Source organism: Gossypium arboreum, chromosome 12 (assembly GCF_025698485.1).
Source record: "Gossypium arboreum isolate Shixiya-1 chromosome 12, ASM2569848v2, whole genome shotgun sequence".
Lineage (NCBI taxonomy): Eukaryota > Viridiplantae > Streptophyta > Magnoliopsida > Malvales > Malvaceae > Gossypium > Gossypium arboreum.
The window spans coordinates 93,342,110-93,365,859 of record NC_069081.1 but is presented as its reverse complement, the minus strand read 5'-3'; positions in this window follow the sequence as shown (position 1 = coordinate 93,365,859).

Below are 23,750 nucleotides of genomic sequence, written 5' to 3'. Positions count from 1 at the left end.
ATGTCGACGATATGATTGCTAAATCCCGATGGGAAGAAAAGCATGTAGTGAACCTGAAGAAGTTGTTCGACAGACTGAGAAAGTTCGACTAAAGTTCAATCCGGCCAAATGTACGTTTGGGGCTACCTCGGAAAATTGCTTGGTTTCATTGTCGTGAGAGGTATTGAAGTTGATCCAGATAAAATAAAAGCCATTCAAGAGTTACCACCTCCGCACATGCAAAAGGAAGTCAGAGGATTTTTAGGGAGATTAAACTACATTGCCCGATTTATCGCTCAACTTACCGACCAATGCGACCCAATCTTTCGACTCCTTTGAAAACATAATCCCGGAGAATGGAACGAGGAGTGCCAAGTGGCTTTTAACAAGATAAAACAAGATTTGTCTAGTCCTTGAAGACTAGTACCGCCAACTCGGGAAGACCATTAATTTTGTATCGGCGGTGTTCGAAAATTCAATGGGTTGCGTACTGGGGCAACATGATGAGTCAGGAAAGAAAGAAAAGGCGATCTACTACCTCAGTAAAAAGTTCACTGAATATGAGGCAAAGTATTCATCCATTGAAAAATATTGTTGCGCTCTGGTTTGGGTAGCTCGGAGACTCAGGCAATACATGTTGTATCATACGACATGGTTAATTTCAAAGCTAGATCCAATAAAGTACATGATGGAATCACTTGCACTCTCAGGAAGAATGGCACGGTGGCAGATCTTACTATCAGAGTACGACATCGTCTATGTGAGTCAAAAGTCAATAAAAGGAAGCACAATAGCTGACTTTTTGGCGACCCGAACAATGAATGAATATGAGCCATTGAGATTTGAATTCCCGGATGAAGATTTGATGTGCATTACAGAAAAAGAATGCGAGTCACCAAAAGAGAAGTCATAGAAGATGAGCTTTGATGGTGCATCAAACGCATTGGGGCACGGGGTTGGAGCAGTCTTAGTATCACCAGAAGGGAACCATTACCCACTCACTGCCAGGTTGAACTTCTTCTGTACTAATAACATAGCGAAATATGAGGCATGTATCATGGGACTTCGTGTAGCTATTGAACGAAACGTCAAAACTTTAGAGGTATACGGAGACTCAGCCTTGGTGATTTACCAAATCCGTGGAGATTGGGAAGTGAGAGACTCGAAATTGGTTAAATACAGTGACCTAGTGGCAGAATTGATTAAAGAATTTGAAGAAATAACTTTTAATTACTTCCCACGAGAAGAAAACCGATTAGTGATGCCACGCCATGTTGGCTTCAATATTCAAAAAGCAGAGAACCGAAATAATGCCTCTTCAAATGAGCATATATGAAGTCCCTGCCTATTGTTTCAGCATTGAAAAGGAGCCAGACGGATGGCCATAGTTCCATGATATCTTAGAATATATCAAGAATCAAAAGTATCCTGAACAAGCAAATGAGAACGACAAAAGAACAATCGGAAGAATGGCGTGGAGTTGTTCTTGATGGGGACATCTGTACAAAAGAGGAAAAGATCGGTGCTCTTGAGATGCGTAGATCTTTGTTGAGGCTAAAAAATACTTGAAGACGTCCATGAGGAATTTACGGACACATGCCAATGGTTTCACTATGGCGGGAAGATTATGAGACTTCGGATATTCTTGGTGACGATGGAAAGCGACTGTATTAATTTCGCACGCGAAAATGCCACAAATGTCAAATTTATGGTGATAAAATTCATGTAGCCCTTTGCCTCTTCACGTCATGACTTCTCCGTGGCCTTTTTCTATGTGGGGCATGGATGTTATAGGGCCAATTTCCCCAAAAGCTTCTAATGGACACCAGTTCATTTTTGTGGTTATTGATTACTTCACAAAATGGATAGAAGCTGCTTCGTTTGCCAATGTGACAAAGACTGCAGTTTGCAGATTTTTGAAAAAGGAAATCATTTATCGATATAGTTTGCCTGAGAGAATCATTTCAGATAACGCCTTGAATCTGAACAACAAGATGATGAAAGAAGTGTGTGAGCAATTCCAAATAAACATCATAACTCCTCACCCTATCGCCCAAAGATGAACGGAGCTGTTGAAGCAGCCAATAAGAATATTAAAAAGATTATTGGGAAAATGACCAAGACATATAAAGACTGGCACGAGAAGCTACCATTTGCTTTGTATGCATATCGTACATCTGTGCGGACATCTACGGGAGCAACTCCTTTCTCTCTGGTCTATGGAATGGAAGTTGTGCTACCCATCGAAGTTGAGATCCCCTCTCTACGAGTCTTAATGGAATCAAAACTAGAAGAAGCAGAATGGGTTCGAGCTCAATATGACCAGTTAAACCTTATTGAAGAAAAACGTCTGCAGGCAGTCTGCTATGGACAGATGTACCAGAAGAGAATGATCGCAGCCCATGATAAGAAGGTACGACCAAGAGAATTCCACGAAGGAGAACTCGTGCTGAGGAAGATTCTCCCAATACAAAAAGATTTCCGAGGAAAATGGGCGCCAAATTGGGAAGGTTCATACGTCGTAAAGAAGGCATTTTCGGGCGGAGCTTTGATCCTCACTGAGATGGATGGGAAAGAGTTACCGAGTCCAGTGAATTCAGATGCTGTAAAGAAATATTATGCTTGAAAAAGGAAACCAAGATGAAAACCCAAAAAGAGCATATAAAAAAAAAAAGAAAAAAGGGTGATCAAGGTGAAAACCCGAAAAGGGCGTCTTGATTAAACACAAAAGATTAGGATGAAAACCCGAAAGGGCATTCTAATGAAGCAAACCCGGGCTTAAAGAACAAGGCGTTTTGAATGGTGGGTCAAATAGTGAGACTACCGTATTTGAAGCATTTCTGAAAGCTCAGAATCTTTTACTCAAGAAGCCATGCTCGAAAAGATTCTTGATTGAGGAACGTGGAAGAGTTCATGCATTGAATATCTAGAGCATTTGTATTCGTTGAATGCAATCCCTTTTCTCTTTATAACACTCTTTTACTATCGTTGGTTAACTTTCTTTGTTTGCTACATTTGAAATGAATAAATGTGAGGTATCCTTTTGTCCCCACCTGACCATTTTCACGCATCTCATTATGTGATTCATTTACATGATAAATAGCGAAATGACATACTCTAAACAAAAGAAATGTTAAGCATTACCCAGGTAAGAATTTGATAAGTACAAGAGCCTCAATGCAAGGACAAAGTTCAACCAGGGGCAAAAGAGTGATATCTGAGAAATGTAGATTACTCATGAAGCTTGAGGATGGGTACAAGGCCTAAATAGAAAGTCAAGAGTCAAAGCAATGAACACAGATCATCAAAAATCATGACGAAAGAGGACATATGACAAACAAGCCCAAGGCGCATAGTATAATCATGTAGGCATAAAGGCATTTAAGACCAAAATGTGTATATCATGATAACATCATGCATGACATATACAGGTATTCCAGTAGAGGAAGAGGATGTGATGATAGCTGTACTGAATCAAAGGAAAAGACATCTGAGTTCCACCAGTTGACATCTTTTGGTATTTTGATGTTTTTATTTCTGTTCATCAAAAAAATCAACTCATATTGCGAGAGGTGAGTTGAACCTTAGGTCTCATGACGAGGTATTTACGATTTCCATTTTTCAATTTATGTTTTTCAAAAATCAATTCATATTGCGAGAGGTGAGTTGAGCCTCGGGGTACGCTGAGGTATTGTCAATTTTTGTGTTTTAATTTATGTTTCAAAAAATCAACTCATATTACGAGAGGTGAGTTGAGCCTTAAGACACGTTGAGGTATTTTCAATTTCTGTCTTTCAAAAAAAAAAAATCAACTCATATTGCGAGAGGTGAGTTGAGCCTCAGGTCACACGCCGAGGTAATTTCAATTTATGTTTGTCAAAATCAACTCATATTGCGAGAGGTGAGTTGAGCCTCGTGGCACGTTGAGGTATTTTCAATTTATTTTCAAAATCAACTCATATTGCGAGAGGTGAGTTAAGCCTCAAGACACGTTGAGGTATTTTCAATTCTGCTCACATTGCGAGAGGTGAGTTGAGCCTCGAGACACAATGAGGTAATTTTCAATTTCATTGTTAAAAAATAAAAATCAACTCATATTGCGAGAAATGAGTTGAGCCTCGAGACACTGTTGAGGTAATTTCAATTCATTTTCAAAATTCAACTCATATTGCGAGAAATGAGTTGAGCCTCAAGACATCTTGAGGTATTTTCAATTTTTGTTTTTCAAAAAAAAAAAATCAACTCATATTGCGAGAGGTGAGTTGAGCCTCGGGACACGCTGAGGTAATTTCAATTTCTGTTTTCAAAAATCAACTCATATTGCGAGAGGTGAGTTGAGCCTCGGGGCACGCTGAGATATTGTCAATTTTTGTGTTTCAATCTATTTTTCAAAAAATCAACTCATATTATAAGAAATGAGTTGAGCCTCAGGACACGCTGAGGTAATTTCAATTTCTGTTTGTCAAAAATCAACTCATATTGCGAGAGGTGAGTTGAGCCTCAAGGCACGTTGAGGTAATTTCAATTTCTGCTTTTCAATTTATATTTTTCAAAAAAATTCAACTCATATTGCGAGAGGTGAGTTGAGCCTCGTGACACGCCGAGGTAATTTTCAATTCATTGTTAAAAAAATCAACTCATATTGCGAGAAATGAGTTGAGCCTCGTGACACGCCGAGGTAATTTCAATTCTGTTTTCAAAATTCAACTCATATTGCGAGAAATGAGTTGAGCCTCAAGACATCTTGAGGTATTTTCAATTTTGTTTTCAAAAAAAATCAACTCATATTGCGAGAGGTGAGTTGAGCCTCGAGACACGCTGAGGTAATTTCAATTTCTGTTTTCAAAAATCAACTCATATTGTGAGAGGTGAGTTGAGCCTCGGGACACGCTGAGGTAATTTCAATTTCTGTTTTCAAAATTCAACTCATATTGTGAGAGGTGAGTTGAGCCTCGGGACACGCTGCGGTAATTTCAATTTCTGTTTTCAAAAATCAACTCATATTGCGAGAAATGAGTTGAGCCTCGGTTCACATGCTGAGGTATTTTCAATTTCTGTCTTTCAAAAAAAAAATCAACTCATATTGCTAGAGGTGAGTTGAGCCTCGGTTCACATGCTGAGGTATTTTCAATTTCTGTCTTTCAAAAAAAAATCAACTCATATTGCTAGAGGTGAGTTGAGCCTCGGTTCACATGCTGAGGTATTTTCAATTTCTGTCTTTCAAAAAAAAAATCAACTCATATTGCGAGAGGTGAGTTGAGCTGCAGATCACACACTGTGGTATTTTTTTTTCAATTTATATTGCGAAAGGTGAGTTGAGCTTTTTAATTTCTGCGAGAGGTGAGTTGAGCCTCGAGTCACATGTCGAGGTATTTTCAAAATCTGCTTTTCAAGATAAGTTTCAAAAATCAACTCATATTGCGAGAGGATCACATGCCTAGTAGAGAATAAAGATTGAAGCTGATTAAAGACGTCAGATTCTGTCTCCTTAAAGTTGCAGTAGAGTTGATCGAGGGCATCAGATCTTGCCTTTCTAAAGTCGTAGAAGAAAATACCACAAACCTTATCTCACTGAAGCGATAGAAGAGAAGATTGAAGTTGTAGTTCTCACCTTTCTGAAGTTACAGTGAAGTAGATCGAAGCCATAAATTTCATATCCTTGAAGTTACATTGGAATAGATTGAAGCTACAAGTCGTATATCATAAGATGCAGTGGAGTGAACCAAAGCTACAAGATGCGGTGGACTGAAAAGGGACTAACTAAACAGGAAGAGTTCTAAAGCAAGTCAAGACCTAGCAAGACCGAGCAAATTTGGTCTTCCATGAAAGTCTTTGCTCTATTCCTGTTGCACGACAATGAGCAAAGAGGGGCAGCTGTAGAAGCCCAAATTGCCCGGGCCCGATTTCATGAAAACCCAACCAAACTCTAAACCCACTAAAACCTTTAACCCATGACCCATTTATATCTACCCAAACCCATTACAAAACCCAAATATTAAACCCAATTCAAAAGCCCATTAAACCTAATTCAAAAGCCCATTAAACCCCCCCCCAAAAAAACCTAACCAAAAAAAAAAAAAGAAGAAAAAGAAAAACCTAACCCAAAAAAAAACTAAGAAACCCTAGCCACCTAGCCATTTTCCCACTTGCCCCATTTTTCCTCCCATTTTTGATATCCATTGTCTACCACCACCACCTACAAAATAGAAAAAGAAATAATAGAAAATCATGTAAAAGATGGCTATAAAAAGCCATTCAAAAATCATGTAAAAAGGGGGGATTTTACAAAGATTGAAGAAGGAGACAAACACAAAAATCCCTTCAAATTTTGAACACAAAAGAAATATCAATAAAAAGGTTGCATTTTTTTCTTTTTTCCTCTTCTTTCGAATCTTTTTTCTTTCTTTTTTTTGTGTTGTTTTTTTCTTTCTTTATATATACATATATTGTTAAAAAATTATTTATTTTTCCTACCAGGTAGGCGGTGGCCGATGATGGTCTCTGATTGGCGGTGACAAGCATGATCGACGATCGACTTTGTCATGGCCCCCCTTGGCGGATTCCTTTTCCCCCTCCCTTCTCTCTTCTTTCTCCTTCCTTTTTTTTCTCTCTTCAAAATGATTTTGTTGTCAAAATTGGCCTTAAAGTATGTAGCGCTTTGCGATTTAGTCCCTCTTGCTATGTTATGTTTTGAAGGAAGGAATATTTTTGCTTTTGGTCCCCACTGTTTCCACGCGTGTTCAATATAGTCCTTTCCTTTTATTTTATTTCAATTTTGCCCCAAATATTTTGTTTTAGTTCAATTTAATCATTTTTAGTTATTTTACTATTTAAATTAATTATTTTAGTATTATTATTATATTTTATTTACTTATGTAGTGTGTTAATAATTTTATCATTTCTAATACGTATATATATATTATATGTATTTTATATATATTATGTATATATTTTTAATGCAATTAGTTATATATTTCTTATACTATTCCATGTATGTATTTTATATCATCTTATGTATATATTCTTAAATATTATTATATATAAATATATATATATATATATATATTTTAAAATACCATATTGTGTATATATTATTATTACTAGTTATTACTATTGCTAGAATTATTATAATTATTATTACATTAGTGTATATTTTATGTACATATATATATATAGATATATTGTACATATCATTATTTTATATTATTGTTGTAAATTTTTTTATGTATATATTTTTTATATACGTTTCCTAATAATTTCTTTTATTGTAGATATTATTATTATTATTATTATTATTACATACTTTTATTATATGCACATATATATATATATATATATGTATTTTTATGTACATATTATTATTTTATATTATTATTACCAAATATATCATTTTTCCTATTTTATTATTAGTACATGACTTGTTTTTATTTTCTTTTTTTTGTAAATATCATTGTTATTGTTATTCTAATATTCTAGTATTCCATGTTAATATTTTTCATTAATGATATCATTTTTTGCGTCATTTATCTATTTTTAATTTCTCACTTTAGGAATATTTTTTCTCATGCTTTAATTAATTTCAATAAATAAGGCAATGTTTCGCATTTTGGAACATCGAAGAATTGTGCCCTAACTTACGGGGTTTCGGTTCTCTCGTTGGTTTTAAATAGCTAAATATCCTTTTGAGTTTTGAAATACACGGATTTCCAATTTAAATTAAAAGACGACCTTGTGCTCGGGAATTCATGGTATTGTGTCCTAACTTACGGGATGTGATACTCCGACATCTCGAGATAAGGAAATCATTAAACAAATCGATTTAAGCTAATTCAAGAATTTTAAAATCAGTATTAATAGAAAAGATCGTATTTCAAGTCCCTTCCCGATTTTTTAATTTTCGACATTAAGACAATAACTAATCAATTCGGTACCAATTTTTGAGCGTGTCGAGGGTGCTAATCCTTCCTCGCACGTAACCGACTCCCGAACTCATTCTCTCAAGTTTCATAGACCAAAGGCCCTGTTTTAGTAAACTAAAATTGATTTATTAAAACAAAGGTGATCCGATCACACCTGATAAAAGATTGGTGGCGACTCCCGTTTAAATTTTCACTTTCAAACAAAGTCGATCCCCGTTTTCAAAAGAATGGTTTCGACATGCAGGGTTGGTAGGCATGATATTTTTGATATCTGATCTGTTATGCATGTGATATCTGTATGGCTGAGGCTGAATAACTGTATTCTGTTATCTGTTTTTATGCATGATGTTTATAGGGATGTACACACTGAGCTGCGAAAACTCACCCTTTTATTTATTTGTCTATTCAGGTAAACCCCAGCAGTAGATGGATCAGTGTGACGGAGGGCTCGATGGTGACCACTGGTAGATATTTACGGATTTTTGAGTAACACTTTATTTTGTCTGCTTTAGTTAAATATTTATTTTGGGTTTATTTTGGGAATTTTAAATTGTTAAATTATTGATTTATTAATTAATGACGTTTTAGCTTCCGCGTTAATGAAATGTTTTCACTTAATATTTGGAATAGAAATTTCACGACTTCAGTAAAGATAAAAAATTGGACGACTTTAACTTGCTAAGGTTTTTCTAAAAAGCATTCACATGTGACGCCGCCAGATTCAGCCATAGCGTCTAGGCCGGGTTTGGGGTATTCCATTTAGTGGTATCAAAGCCAAGTTCAAAACTCGACTGTGAATTTTGGGTTCAAAAATTGATTTTAGAGAAATAATTTCGAATGTTTTCAAATACTCTGATTAAGTATGTGGTTCACCGAGTCTCCGGTGCCAATCCTGTAAGTTTCTGAAACTTTGTATGAAATTGTTTGAAAGCATGCTTAGAATATACTGAATTCCTGTTTAAAAATACTAATGTTTGCTGTGAAACTACTATAGGTAGTATGCTTATTGAAACACTTTAGGTAGTGTAAATTGAAAATCGTAGTAAACTACGATTTGCGATAACAGACTCTGAATACTCTGATAACTCTTCTGCATAAAATACCCGATAACAACTATCAAAACTATAAACTGACTTGCATAAAATTTTTAATATAGATTAATTCGAAATTACGATGAGCACACGGGGTACTCGTGGACAGGGTACTAGAGGCCGAGGTAGAAGCCGTAGAGGGATTCAAACCAAGTCATTTGCATCTGATATGATCCCTAATCTGGACACTAGCGAGACGCCAGAGTCACTGTTACTGAGATTGGTGCTGAGTCTCAGGACCGTGCAGCTGGGGACGACGCATTGTCCTAGGCCATGCTGTGAATCCTAGAGAGGGTCGCTGAGGCTAATGCTGGATCTGGAGGCCGCGGGTCGGTTACGAAACGATTCTGGTCCAATGGAGCTGAGGTATTCAGAGGCATCACTGGAGTTTCTCCTAATGTGGCTGAGTACTGGATGGAGGCCACAGAGTGTATTATGGATGATCTGTATTTACTGCCGAGCAGAAGCTCAAGGGGTCTGTTTCGTTGCTTCGTGGTGAAGCATATCAGTGGTGGCTGATAGTTAGGGATAGCACTTAGCCTGACAGTTTAACATGAGATTTGCTTAAGACGGCTTTCCAGAGCAAGTATGTGGGGGCTAGTTACATCGACGCTAGGAGGCGTGAGTTCATAAATCTTACTCAAGGAGATCGTTCAGTGGCCGAGTATGAGACCGACTTTCTGAGGCTGAGCCATCATGCACGAGGCATGGTGGGGACTGAGTATGAGCGCTGTGTTCTTTTTGAGGATGGCTTTAGGGATAATTTGAGGGTCCTGATAGCTCCATATAAGGAGCGTGAGTCTACCGTGTTGGTTGAGAAGGCCAAAATTGCGGAGGAGGTTAAGCGCGCTGAGTGCCAAAACTGTGACAAAGGGAAGGTTAAGAGGGATTTAGAGTCTTTGAATTCTGGGTTGAGGCCTAGGAAAAAGGCCAGATCTGATAGGCCCCTAAGAGTTGGGCCTAATATTACACCTACTAGGTTGGCGATTTGTCAGCTTTGTAATAGACGCCATCCGGGTGAGTGTTGGAGGTTTACTGGATCTTGTTTTAGATGTGGATCATCTGAGCATCGTGTTAAGGATTGTCCATTGAGGACTGATAAGATGCAAGCTCTGGCTACTTAGACTGCACAGCCGCTGAGGGGAGTTCAACAGCCACCTAGGGGCCGAGGTCAGGCTAGGGGTGGTAATGGTATGGGCTGAGGATAGAGATCACCGGGCCGAGGTGCTAGGCCAATTAAGGCGAGACAGCCTGTGCTTGTGTATGCTGCACGTCGTCGTGAGGATAGAAATGCTCCGGATGTCATCACGGGTACGTTCTTAATCCTTAATGTACCTTATGTTGCACTGATAGACATAGGCTCTACACATTCCTACGTTGCATGTTCTGTGTCTGAGACTTTGGGAATACCGTATGAGAGCACTTCTAGTGAGATTTCAGTGGTAAGTCCACTGGGGCAGTCTATTAGGGTTAGGAAACTATTTAGAGACATTCCATTAAAAGTCCATGGGACGATATTTCTGGCTGATCTGATGGAACTTCTGATTAGGGAGTTTGACTTTGTAACAGGCCTATTTTGCTCGGCCCGAGACCAAATCAACAAAAAAATCAAAATCTAAAAAATAAATAAACAGTCCATTACAGCCCAAATTTTAAAACCCAATTACAAACCCAAATAACCTAAACCCATCTAAGCCCAAACCCTGATGGCCCAATAGACCTAATGCCTAAACCAAATTTCAGCCAAGCCTAACTATAGCTTTCTCTCGAGCGTCGCACCCCACATGCCTCCGTCAGTGCACCCAACGCCCGAGGCTCGGCTCCTCTTATCCCTTTGCACCGAAATAAAAACCTTTGCTCATTGACCTTCCTCAGCCCTGTAAAACAACCCAAAAACGAGTAAGAACACAGCAAAAATACAGCAACAAAAGTAATGGCAACAGAGACAAATGCAGATATATTCGGTTATATAGCCAAAGAATAAAAAATGTAATGGGGGAATTTTGGAGAATACAACAAAACGTTGTATTACACCTATATTTCAGAAATTAAAAGTAAAATAGAAGAAAAAGGTTGATTTTCGATTTTCTTCTCTTTTTTTTTTCTTTTTTTGATTCTTTTCCTTTTTTATTTATATTTTAAATCAATTTTAAATAAAATATTAAATAAAAAGAGAAGAGGAAAGGATTCACCCGAGTTACCCCGTGGCTCGTCGTCGAAGGTTGTTCCCCGCGGTCGGAATCAGACACAAAAAGTGGGTGAAAGTGGGCCTTTTTCTTTCGATTTTTGCGGGCTTAGAGGGGTTCGTCTTTAGACCCATTCAAAAAGGGTTTAAAAGGCCCATTTTTGCGCATCACCGGCCACCAGATACAGTGGCGGTGCGGCGGTCAGACAGTGGCCCCAATCGACCGGAGAAAGAAATGGTTGAGAGAAAATGAGATGGTTTAAGGCTACTTTTTTTAGATTTTATGGGAAAATGGGGGAAGAAATAAAATTTTTTTAAAAAAATTTGGCTTTAATAGCCGAGTAAAATGGCAGTGTTTTACTCCTCTCCCCACACGCCTCAAAACAGCGTAGTTTTGGGGGGGTCGGTTCGACTTGACCCGATTGGGGGAGGGTCCACGCGTTTTAAAGCCAAATGGGCTATTTGCACATTAGGTCCCTTCGCCTTTGTTGCGTGTCTCAATGGGGTCCCTTTTTATTTTTGATTTCGGCCACATAATTTTGCCTTTGTTTCATTTTGGTCCTCCGATCATTTGAAGAGAAACCCTTGAAACGCTGCGCATGAAAGGACCAGGAATATTTCCCAGTCAGTCCCTCATCATTTCAGCGCATTTCATCTCAGTCCTTGACCGCCTTTTTCTCATTATTTACAATTTTACCCTTAAATTTCTATTTAATTTTAGTCTAGTCCTAATCTATTTAATTAATTTATTTGTTTATTATTTAAGTTTTTTAGGAATTTTTTATTATTATTTATTTTAAGTTTGTTTATTTTATATTGCTTATTTTTAAATCGTTTTATTATTAGGCATTTTAAGTTTTTTTATTTTACATATTTTAGGCTATTCCTTTTAAATTTCATATACATTATTTGTTTTAAAATATTATATATATTACTTATTTTGAAAATTTTTAGATACCTTTTTATTTTAAACTATTTTATATACATATTATCTATTTTAAATCTTTTATATGATTACTTAGATATACTATTTTATATGTTAGTCATTTTAAATTCTATTTTTTTATTTTAAACTTTCTATATATTATTCATTTTGAAATGTTTTTACATACTCTTTATTTTAAATTATTTTTTACATTATTTATTCCAAATTTTCACATATAGCATTTAATTTAAACTATTTTGCATGTTATTCATTTTAAAATTTCTTTTATATTTATTTATTTTAAGCTACTTTAGTATTATTTATTTTAAGTTTTATATATTATTTATTTGAAACTTTTTATATTATTTACTTTAAGTCGCTTTATTCATCATTTATTTTAAACTTTGTTTTTATTTACTTTAATTTCATTTTATGAATATTATGTTGTTTCATTGTTATGATTATTAATGTTGAAATTAAAAATGATGTTCGTCGTGTGATTATTGCCATCACGTGTTATAATTTGTTTATCCGTGTTTTCTTATTATTATCATTCATTATTGTGACATTCTATTCATAAATCGTTATCCCATGCTCCATATTATCGTTCCATCTCATTTCATCACTTCAAAGGTTGCGTTTAAAATTTGTTACATATCCTAACTAAAAACCATTTCATTTTATCCCCAATGAATAATGCACATTGCTAAGTGTTGCACTTGTTATTATCCAAAACAAAAATTTTCGAAATCAGGCAATATTTCGTGTTTTGGAACATCGAGGAATCGTGCCCTAACTTATGGGGTTGCGGTTTCCTCGTTGATCCTAAATAGCTAAATATCCTTTCGAGTTTTAAAATACATGGAATTTCAATAAAAAATCAAAGGCAAACTTATTCTCGATGGTTCAAATGTCACATCCTAACTTACAGGGTGTGGCATATCGTTATCACGAGACGAGTGGACCTTTGATGTTCCTTCGCCTTAATCCGAGTATTTTTCTAAACAAACATTAATAAAAAAAGATCGTATTTCAATCCATTCTCGATTTTCAACTTTCGACATTAAGACACAAATTAATCAATTTGGTACCAATTTTAGGCGTAACGAGGGTGCTAATCCTTCCTCGCACGTAACCGAATCCCGAACCTGTTCTCTCGAGTTTCGTGGACCAAAAACATTGTTTTAATAAACTAAAATGTTTTATTAAAGCAAAGGTAATCCGATCACACCTAACAAAGATCGGTGGCGACTCCCATTTTAATTTGCATTTTTAAACAAAGTCGACTCCAATTTTTTTCAAAAAAATAGTTACAACAGCTTGGCGACTCCGCTGGGGACCAAATAAGAGAGTTAAGCCACAAGTTGATTAACTTTTGTCTTTTTGTCAAAAATTGAAAATTTGGTTTTGATATATGATCCTTTCATTGCATTTCATCCGTTTTTGTGTTACGATCTTTATTATTTTATTCATATTTTCTTTGTTTGCTTCCAGCTTTTTTGTATATCGTTGTACATTGCATTGCATGACCGCGCGGTTATACCCTTTTAAGTGGGAGTGAGAAACTATTCCTTCGTGAGGTCTTCACCTTCATGTAGGATAGTGGATCGCTTTCGGGATACATCTGTACCTATGTCTTTGTGAGATTTTCATCTCCGTGTAGCCATAGGGAAATGTATTCCCCTGAACTGAACTCGGTCCATATGAGCCTATAATGGGTGAGGATCGAGGAATCTGCAGGTTCGAGTACCTTTTACTTTAGAACCGAACTGCATATAAAGAGCCCTAGGAGCTTACCCTAAGTAGAGGCACGCCAAATCCTAGTGGTCACCCAAATAGGTGCTCTATTTTGTTTTTATTTCTTCTGTACTGATGCATTGATTTTAATTTGATCATATTGCATTTTCATCGTAAAAGATCCTTTCGTTGCATTTTTATTCGTCCTTGTTACGATCCTTATCAATGCGGTTTATAATTGTTGTGTTGGTTTGAGTTTAGGCATCTTTCTTCATATTGCATTGCATGATTGGTCGATCTTACCCTTTTAAGTGGGAGTGAGAAGCTATGCCTTCGTGAGGTTTTCACCTCCGCATAGGCTAGTAGACTACTTCCGGGATACATCCGTACCTATGCCTTCGTGAGATTTTCATCTCTGCATGGCCATAGGGAAATGTATTCCCCTGAACTGAACTCGATCTATATGAGCCTATAATGGGTGAAGATTGAGGAATCTGCTAGTTCAAGTACCCTTTCCTTAGAACCGAACCACATATGGAGAAACCTAGGAACCCACCTTAGGTAGAGCCACGCCAAACCCTAGTAGTCACTCAGATAGGTGTTCTATTTTATTGTTTATTTCTTCTGTACTGAAGTATTTTATTTTATTTTTCATTACATTACATCATCATAGAAAGGAGGTGTTGATTCATATTCGATTGCTAAATAGAAGAGCTTGTCATGGGAAAATGGATTTCTTGATAAAGTAGATTATAATACGGTTGTCTGAATATGGTCCAAGTAGATACAATGAAAGAAGGCTAATAGTCTGCGGAGTAATACAAAACTTTGTTTCATCACCCAAGGATTCAAGCCGACAAAGATTAGTGGAATCTTAATCGGCTGTAGTGAACCCAAAGGTAACTGATGCTCAGCCTTAACCTACTGGCACATCAGACAGTGTACCACAAAATCAGTAACCTCACGCTTTAAACCCAACCACTAGTACAGTTCTCGAAGATCTCGGTACGTCTTGTTCCCACCGGGATGCATAATATAAGGGCTACTATTTGCCTTTCTCAAAATAGACTGCCTTAGATCAGTATCATTCGGTACGCAAATCCGATCATAAAAACAGAGTACCCCATCATTATTCAGCCCAAAGACCGTGGTGCTGCCACTCTCAACCTGACGGAACCGAAGACCTAATAGTTCATCCTCTAACTGCTTATTTCGAATCTGTTCTATCCAAGTCGATTTAACCTGCAGCTCAGCCAACAGACTTCTATCGTCGAAGAAACTAAGTCAAGTGAACATTGTTCTCAGATCAGTCATCACCTTACAGTTTAATGCATTGGCAGCTACATTAGCCTTGCTAGGATGGTACTCAATAGTATGGTCATAGTCCTTAAGCAGTTCAATCCATTTATGCTGCCTAAGATTCAACTTCTTCTAAGTCAGGAGGTACTTAAGGCTTTTGTGATCAGTGTAGATAATACACCTCTCACGATATAGATAGTGTCTTCAGATTTTCAAAGCAAATACTACAACGAACAATTCCAAATCATGCCTCTGATAGTTTGCCTCATGCGTCTTGAGCTGATGAGACACATATGCCACAACCTTACCATCCTGTACCAAAACACAACCCAAACCCACATGTGACATATCACTGTAAACCACAAACTCTTTGCCAGGTTCAGGCTGTATTAGAACAGAAGCCTCAGTTAAAACAGTCTTGAGCTTCTCAAAACTTTCCCGCTGTACATCAGTCCAGACAAATGGAACACCTTTACGTAGCAGCTTAGTGAAGGGCGCTGCAATCAATAAGAAACCTTTCACAAACCGTTGATAATAACCCGCAAGACCTAGAAAATTGCGGATCTCAGACACACTCCTAGCTGTTTCCAATCCAGTACAACCTTAATCTTTTGAAGATCGACATGGATCCCCTCAGCAGAAACCACATGTCCCAAAAATGTTACCTCTTATAACCAAAATTAGCACTTGTTAAATTTAAAATAGAGCTGTTTTTCCCTCAAAATCTGAAGAACTACCCTAAAGTGCTCGTCATGCTCATCCTCAGTCTTAGAATAAACCAATATGTTGTCGATGAAGACCACGACGAACTGATCCAGATAAGGCTGAAATACTAGGTTCATCAGATTTATGAATACGGCCGGTACATTCGTCAACCCAAAATGCATAACTAGGAACTCGTAATACCCATACCGAGTCCTAAATATAGTCTTATACACATCCACTTCCTTAACCTTCAACTGGTGATACCCTAAACGGAGATCAATCTTAAAAAACACAGAAGCCCCTTGGAACTGATCAAATAAGTTGTCGATCCTCAGAAGTGGATACTTGTTCTTAATGGTCAACTTGTTCAACTGCCGATAGTCTATGCACATCCTCATGGTTCTATCTTTTTTCTTAACAAACAGAACTGGTGCTCCCCACGGAGACACACTCAAACGAATGAAGCCACGGTCCAACAACTCCTGAAGTTGGGCCTTAAGCTCCATAAGCTCATTCGGTGCCATTTGATAAGGGGCGATAAACACCAGAGCTATGCCAAGAAGAAGCTTAATCCCAAATTCCACTTCCCGATTCAGAAGTAAACCCAGTAGTTCCTCAGGAAAGATGATACATGATATTCGCGACAAGTTTTAAAAATTTATAATTAATCGTTCTTGAAACTAACTATTATCACGATGAAGGCAAGTATACCTATCGAACAGTAGTATAGCTTTAGCAAGATCGGATTGTCGAACCCAAAGGAACTAAGAGTACTAGTAATTACTTTCATTTTATTATCTAGCCTAAAAATTAAGGGATTTGTTTATCTAAATTAATTAACTAAACTAAGGGTGCACAGAGAGAAAATTGGGGAAAAGTTTTTGGGAAATCTCGATTGATTAAGACAATACCCAAGAAAAAATCTACCTAGACTTCACTTGTTATTTGACTCTGATTCATTTGACCTGATCCGTAGAAATCCCTAAGTTATATTATTATCTCTCTCGAGATTAATAACATCTAAACATAGGTTGATTAGTTGAAATCTCTTTCTAATTAACACTCTAGTGTTGTATTAACTCGATCTATGGACTCACTTATTAGGTTTCACCCTAATCCGGTAAAATCTTGTCACCCTATCTCTAGGCGTGTAATCAACTCCGCTTAATTATGATAAATTTACTCTTAGACAGGGACTTTTTCTCCTCTGAATAAGCGCATTAACTTGAATCAATATCCTAAAATATTAAAACTAGAATTAAGAACTCATAATTAAGAACAAGTTAAATATTTATCATACAATTCAGATAATAATAACAAGATCCGTCTTAGGTTTCATTCCCCTTAGGTATTTAGGGGGTTTAGTTCATAATTATGAAAGAAAACATCTGAAAAGAATAAAGATAACAAAACATAAAGAAAACCCAAAACTCTTGAAGGAAATTGAAGGGAGATCTTCAGTCTTGACGATGAATCCGGCTCCTGAGATGGATCAATCGGCTTCCTTCGAGTAATTCCCTGCCTCCTACTCCGTGTGTCCCTTCTAATTGCCTCCTCAGGTGTTTAAATAGACTTTAGAATGCCTAAAAGCTCTCAAGTGTGGCCTTTTCCAAATAGAACTAAACTTGGGCTCGACAGGGACACGCCCGTGTGCTATTTCTTCAATCTGTGTTCAAGGCTGTTACATAGGCATGGGTGTGTGGTCTACCCATGTAAGTCGTGCTTCGATTCTGCCAAAAGGACACAACCATGTGGCTTCCCCGTGTAAGGAAGTCCAGGCCGTGTTGATTTCCCATGTTGGTCCATTCTCTACGTTTTTGGCCCGTTTCTCGCTCTTTTTACTCTCCTATGCTCACCTAAGTAGAAAACATGAAATTAAAGGATTAGGAGCATCAAATTCACCAAATCTAAGGATAATTCATCCAAAAAATATGCTAAGCATGAGGTAAAAATTTGTATAAATTATGATTTATCAAATACCCCCACACTTAAGCGTTTGCTTGTCCTCAAGTAAAATCCTCAACTCACAATCAAAATAAATGCTTCTTAACTTATAATTCTCATCAATAGTCTCCCAAAATAAAACATAAGTAATAACACATTGAGAATTCAACTAGAAGAAAATCAAAGTTTCAAATATTCCAAGTTGAGCATTTTCTCACGAAAACATAAGTGTCTCCCCTCATCTAAGTGATTACCTTTGATTCAAAATATCACAAAGTTTAACCTCCTCACTAAAGATTCACTCAAATCACTCGAGGTGTTTAAGGACAATAAATGAAGCACTCATTAGTCAATATGAAAAGTTATTACCATAGGCTTGCATGAAAATCACATCTCCACCACTATGTATTGAGATGATACATCAATCAAAAGGTCTTTAGAGTGTTGTAACATGGCTTTGGTTAGGGGGTGTAGTCACAAGTTGAAAGAGAAGGTTAGAATCGAGATTGAATTGAAAAATTACCTAGCTAGAAAAATACAACAACTTGAGAAATTACATTTTTAATTAGAAAAATCCTAGAATTGAGCTTTTCTTCATGAGATAAGAAGTTTAAAAACTTAGGCTCAAAAACAAAGAATTATTACTAATATGAATGCATTTTTTTTAGAATGAGTAAAATAATATAGAATTTTGCTAATTATTACAACGAAAAATAAAACATAGTTAAGCAATTAATTTAAATCAAATCTCGACAAAAATAGGGATCAAATTAGGGGATTTCAACAATAATGGGTTATGGGTTAATATTGAGGGTAAATCAATGAATGGCTTATTAGGCTCAAAGGGGTTCACTAAGGGTTAATTGTGAGGGTAGGCTTTTATGGAGTAAGTGAGTTAAACCTAAGTGCCTTTATCATCTCGACATAACAAATCAATGGTGTGGTTTTGACTTGTATAATCAAGCAAGTTTTAGAATAACGATTCGGTATTGACACACTCAAAGCAACACTAAAAGTGAGCATGAAAGAAATAATATATGCTCTAAAGGCTCAAGATCTCACAAAAAATTATGGCTTTTTGATGTTAAACCTGTGAATTTCAACTCAAGATAATACCTATACTTGGGGAAACAACCTAAAAATTTTTTAATTCTAAAAAAAATCAACTTATCATGCTTGATTCTCTAATTCCCTTAAAGTTTAAATAGTCAATGCATGAATGCCTATGTTTTAATTCAAGACATATCAATAAAAATCATAAATTAATCAAAATTCATTCTAATAATGATATGAGAAGATCACATGAGAATAAGACAAAATTCAAGGACTTTTCTGATACTGATATAAATATCACTGATCATGATTTTGGGTGATAAGTTTTATAAATTTATAATTAATCGTTCTTGAAACTAACTATTATCACAATGTAGGCAAGTGTACCTATCGAACAGTAGTATAGTTTTAGCAATACCGGATTGTCGAACCCAAAGGAACTAAAAGTACTAGTAATGACTGTCTTTTTATTATTTAGCCTAAGAATAATGGGATTTGTTTTAATTAACTAATTAACTAAACTAAGAATTCACAGGAAATAGAATTGGGGAATTACTTTTGGAAAATGATTGAATTAAGACAATACCTAAGGAAAAATCCATCTAGACTACTTCACTTGTTATTCTGACTCCGAATCGGACGATTTATTCATTTGACTTGATCCGTAGAAATCCCTAACTTATATTATTATCTCTCTCAAGACTAACAACGTCTAACCCTAGGTTGAATAATTGAAATCTCTTTCTAATTAACTTCCTAGGGTTCCATTAACTCGATCTATGAATCGCCTTATTAGGTTTCACCCTAATCCGGCAAAATCTTGTCACCCTGTCTCTAGGCGCGCAATCAACTCCACTTAATTATGAAAATTGTACTCTTAGACAGGGTCTATTCCTCCTCTGAATAAGAGCTTAACTTGAATCAATATCCTGGAATATCAAAAAAAGAATTAAGAACACATAATTAAGAATAAGTCAAATATTTATCATACAATTCAGAAAATAATAACAAGATTTGTCTTAGGTTTCATTCCCCTTAGGTATTTAGGGGATTTATTTCATAACTAAAAAGGAAAACATCTCAGAAGAATAATGAATACAAAACATAAAGAAAACCCAAAACTCCTGAAGGGAAATTGAGGGGAGATCTTTAGTCTTGATGATGAATTCGGCTTCTAAGATGGATCAATCGGCTTTCTTCGAGTAATTCCTTCCTTCCTTCCTATGCCCCCTTCTTTTTCTCCTCCTTTAGGGTATATTTATAGGCTTTGGAATGCCTAAGAACCCTTAAAATTGGCCTTTTCCGAATTGGACTCAATTTGGGCTCGACAGGGACATGCCCCATGTGACACGCTCGTGTGTGATTACTTCAGGCCGTGCTCGAGCCTGTTAGAATGCCACGGGTGTGTGTTCTACCCGTGTGAGTCGTGCTTCGATTCTGCCAAATTGACACGGCCGTGTGGTCTTCCCGTGTGAGGAAGGCCAGGCCGTGTTGATTTCGTACGTTAGCCCATTTTCTCTGTTTTTGGCCCGTTTCTCGTTCCTTTCGCTCTCCTATTCTCACGTAAGTATAAAACATGAAATTAAGGCATTAGGAGCATCAAATTCACCAATTCTAAGGAAAAATCATCTATAAAATATATTAAGCATGGGGTAAAAATATGTATAAATTATGGTTTATCAAATACCCCCACACTTAAGTATTTGCTTGTCCTCAAGCAAAATTCTCAACTCATAATCAAAATAAATTCTTCTTAACTTATAATTTCTATCATTAATATCTCAAAATAATCCATAGGTAATCATACATTAAAAATTCAACTGAAAGAACATCAAAGTTTCAAACATTCCAAATTGAGTATTTTATCATGAAAACATAGGTGCCTTCCTCTCGTCTAAGTAATTACCTTTGATTCAAAATGTCACAGAGTTTCACATCCTCATTAAGGATTCACTTAAATCACTCGAGGTGTTTAAGGACAATAAATGAAGCACTCAATAGTTAATAATGAAAAGTCATTACCATAGGCTTGCATGAAAATCAAATCTCCACCACTATAAATTGAGATGAAACATCAGTCAAAAGGTCTTTAGAGGGTTGTAATGTGGCTTTAGTTAGAGGGTATGGTTACAAGCTAAAGGAAAGGGTTAGAATTGAGATTAAATTGAAGAATTTCCTAGCTAGAGAAATGGCTAGTCATCAATTGCGTACAACAGAGCTTTTTTTCCAGAATATGAAATTTAACTCTTTAGCTCAGAAGATCACTACTACTAAAATGTATACATGTATTCTTTTTTATTTTACAAAATAGAATAAAACATAGCTAAGCAACTATTCCAACTCAAATCTCGACAAAAATAGGGATCAAATTAATTTATCGGATTTCAACAATAATGAGTTATGGGTTAATATTGAGGGTACATCAATAAATGGGTTGTTAGGCTCAATGGGGTTCACTAAGGGTTAATTGTGAAGGTATGCTTTTGTGGAGTGAGTGGGTTAAACCTCAGTGCCTTTTTCATTTTGACATATCAAATCAAATGGTGTGGTCTTGACATGCATAATCAAGCAAGTTCTAGAATAACAATTCAATACTAACGCGCTCATAATGAAAGTGAGCATGAAAGAAATAATAGATGCTCAAGGCTCAAGATCTCACAAAATTATGGCTTTTTGATGTTTAAACTTGTGAATTCCAACTCAAGATAATACCTAAACTTAGGGAAACAACCTAAAAGTTTTTTCTTCAAAAATCAACTTATCATGCTTAATTCCCTGATGTCTTAAAGTTTAAACAATCAATTCATAAATGCCTTTGTTTTAGTTCAAGATATATCAATAAAAGTCATAAATCAATCAAAATTTATCCTAAACATGATATGAGAGCTTTCAAGAGAACAAGGCAATCATTCAGGGATTTTTCTGATAGTGAAATGAATACCCCCCACACTAAAGATGTACATTGCCCTCAATGTACAAAGATATATATATATATATATATATATATATATATATATATATATAGAAAGGAAAATAAGATAGGGGGAGAAGTTAAACTTCCTAAGGGATGAATGAATTTCCTTGAACTGGATTTTTTGGAGAATAATCGGCGTGAGGGTGGAGGAGGATACTCCGGCGGTGGTAGAGGTTCATTAGTCCATAAGTCCTACGCCAAAAGAATATTATATCTGAAGTTGGCTATGGTCTTGGTCGTGCAGGACATGGCAGTCGTGAAGAACCTTTCCTGGTGGAGTTTTTAGTTCCCATGTGATGATGAGCTGAGGAGCTATTTATAACTGTGATAAAATCAGGAACTTTTTAGGGGCTATACTGAAGCATAATTACTCGTAATAAAATAGCCGAAGAATAAAAGTTGCAAAAACTTAGAATAAAATAGTATTAAAAAGAAATAAAATAAAATAAAAAAATAATTTCAAAATATAGAGATAAAAATAAAATAAAATAAATAATAGGTGTTTATATAGAAATGGGGGCACACGGCCGTAGGGCACACCCGTGTGCTCTAAGCTCAGCTTGTGCGTTTCGTAATTTTTGAAATTAGGCGCATTGGTGTACACGGCCATGTTGCACGGTCGTGTCATTCTCCGTTCACTTCTTCAATGCCCATGTATGAATCTGTACGCCCGTGTTAAATTGATAGGTTCACCCACGATTTCAAAACATGGGCGTGTCGCACGGCCATGTTGTTTTGGCGAGTTCGCCCATAGCCATGTCGCACGGCCATGGCTATTTATCGTAGCCCTTGCTGGGGAAAATCTTTGCCCTGTTTCCACATGGCCTAAGGGACGCCCGTGTGCTTGGCCGTGTCTGTGTGGTAAACCTGTATTCAAGAGCTTTGTTAGTAAGTTAGGTGTTAAATACTAAAATTTAAAGAAGTAAATATAGTTAGTGCTCGGGTTGCCTTCCGAGAAGCGCTTATTTATAGTCTAAGCTCGACTTACCTCTCCATTGAATGGTCATGGTGGTTCGAGGAGTTTATACTCCTCATTCCTGCTATCATTCTCATCAAAATAAGGTTTTAGACTAGTGTTGTTTACCTTAAAAGTGTCGAACTTGGGATGACTTACCTCGACTGTACCGAATGAGAAAATGCCAAGTACTGTAAGAGGAATTTTTTTATTCGGTTTGGTAGTGATAATATGAGGATCTGCGGCATCTAATGAAACTTTATCTCCAACCTTAAGTTGATTTGGGAAGGTATTGAGCTCGTTCTGGCGTAGTTTTGGTTTATCGTTGGTTCTCTATGCGTCCGCCATTCATCTAGCTTCTCGATTTGTAGCATTCGATCTTCATAATAGGTCCTGTACTATTGTGTGAGAATGGCTCATATACTTCCTTCAGACTCATTTCCTGCAAAGTAGGTTGCACCATATTGTCAGTTTTAATAGAATGGTTTAGACGATCACCTTCAATTTCTGATGTGTTGTCAGAATTGTGAGCTTGAAGGGTGATTGTTTCGTCTCCCACACGAAGTGTGAGCTCACCGTGCCAACATCAATAATCATTTTTGCAGTTGCTAAAAAGGGCCTTGCTAAAATCAAAGGAGTGTTGCTATCCTCCTCTATGTCTAGAACAATGAAGTCAACTGGAACTATAAATTTATCGATTTTAACTGGCACATATTCAATAATACCCCTAGGAAATCTTATAGTTTTATCTACTAATTGAATGCTCATCCTAGTCTGTTTGGGTTTCCCAAGACCTAATTGTTTGAACATTTTGTAGGGCATGACGTTAATACTAGCCCCTAAATCAGCTAATGCATTAGTAACATCTAAACTACCAATTAAGCAAGGAATTTTAAAACTCCCTGGATCTTTTAGTTTGTTGGGTAGCTTATTCTGCAAAATAGCTTAGCAAACTACGTTTAGCTCCACATGCGACGCCTCGTC